The 1,850-nt window shown below is 41.7% G+C and overlaps 1 protein-coding gene across 1 annotated transcript in view; it reads left to right on the forward strand.

Annotated features, from left to right (window-relative positions):
* TMPO (thymopoietin) overlaps positions 1-1,850 on the forward strand; it is a 22,121-nt gene that overhangs the window by 557 nt on the left and 19,714 nt on the right. The gene's annotated exons all lie outside the window — the stretch shown is intronic.

Here is a 1,850-nt window from a genome sequence, read left to right on the forward strand (position 1 = left end):
TCCCGCCCGGCCCCGGGGCGGCTCCGCCGAGAGCGCCTGAAACGCGGCCCCCGGCAAACAGCCCCACGTGGAAGGCTGTGAAAGAACAGCTTGTTTGTTTTGGTTAATGAAGTGCGCTGTTTTAGTACGGTCTGCTTAATGTAGCTGTCTGCTCCTACGGCTGAGCACGTGTTTTAGAGCCAAGCCTTCTGGATGTAGTTCTTAACATCGTGCGTGTAGGGGACAGGGCAGCTGGTGCCGCTGAGTTCTTTTCCCTTTGGATACGCGTGATTTTTCCCTTTTAATTTCTAACGAGAGCTATGTAAACGCTCACGATCATTTAAGCGAGTTTAATTCATAAATGAAAAGTGAACGTCTGGCCTCTTAAGAGATTGTTAGCTGCAGTTTAGATTTGTGTGGCATTGCACTATTTGATTATATCTGAATTACTCCCTTGAAAAGCTCACTTGTAAAGCAAGAGCATGGATCACTCTTTAAAAGATATTCCATATTTACAAACTTTAAAAAAAAATAAAAAACAACAAAGCAACCAAACACACCAACAATGCTTGAACTGATAAACTAAAAATTGCACCTAAAAGATTTCTAACCAAATGGTTTGTCTCTTTCAACATCTGCCCAATTAAAACACTGAAGCTTACGTGGGAGAAATTGTATGCAAGACTTAACACTGAACTCAGCACTCCTTTAATATAGTGGTCTGCCTGTAGCATTTTTTTTAAGATGCTTCCAAGTGTAATAGGATGAGCTTGAATCCAGGGTGTAAGCAGCTTGTGTCAGGAAGGAGTCCCTTGAGGTTTTGTTTGTTTTTCCCTTCCTTTCCTTTTTCCCAGGGCTTGAGCTTAAACAATTAGAGGTGGCTTTTCTGTTGTTTACACAGTGGGTGTTACTCTTACACTTTTACTTTTGTTAACAATATCTGTAAGGCTCTCTGCTGTTTCTGTTGCTCTTCTGCTAATTTCAGAGCAGTAAATTCTAAAACGTGACGGATGATGCTGGTGGCAGCTGTTTGGATTTGAGTGTCCTGCATCCTATTTGGGGGACTCTGTTATGGAAACTGAGTGAAATATCTTGATAAGATTAAGAGAGGACAGAAGGGAAAGCATTCAGACCTCTGAAAAAGGGAACTGAAAATAGGGCAAAGGGAAGGTACTCTGACTGCACAGCTCTGTGGAATTAATATAAGAATGCTGTATTTTATCTAAGTTGCTTTGTAAGGCCTGGAAACAAAGGTGGGTTTGATGTTCTGTTTTTCCTTCCTCTGTGCAATTCGATTGTTTTATCTTGTGTATTTCTTTTAAGCATGCTCTTAAGAGGACGAGAAAAGTGGTTTCTGGGTGCTTTAGAAAATAAGAGCGGGCTAACTTGCGGTGATACAGTGTAACATGGATAAAAGGAACAAAATGACAATGCTCTACTAGTTTCACTTTTATTTGTGTTGGAGGTCTTAGACATTATTGCATTGGCTTGTGGGGAAAATGTAAACCGGGTGTTGTTAACCTTTATGGGTCAACTGCGTGGCATCTTCTCTATCTTGTAGCATTCTAAAAAAAAAAAATAAAAAAAAATTAAGTGCTGCTTAATTTAAAAATTGCAGAGGACTCTTCAGTGCAGATGACGCAGTCACGGCTAGTGTGAACTTGCTAAAAACGGTTGAATAGATTTGCATCTTCACAGAATCATTGAATGGCCTGGGTTGAAAAGGACCACAGTGATCATCTAGTTTCACCCCCCCCTGCTATTTGTGCAGAGTTGCCGACCACCAGACCAGGCTGCCTAGAGCCACATCCAGCCTGGCCTTGAATACCTCCAGGGATAGGGAGGGTTCTGGCTTGCTGTAATCTGTTTTT

The sequence above is a fragment of the Meleagris gallopavo genome, chromosome 1 (genome assembly GCF_000146605.3).
Source record: "Meleagris gallopavo isolate NT-WF06-2002-E0010 breed Aviagen turkey brand Nicholas breeding stock chromosome 1, Turkey_5.1, whole genome shotgun sequence".
Classification (NCBI taxonomy): domain Eukaryota; kingdom Metazoa; phylum Chordata; class Aves; order Galliformes; family Phasianidae; genus Meleagris; species Meleagris gallopavo.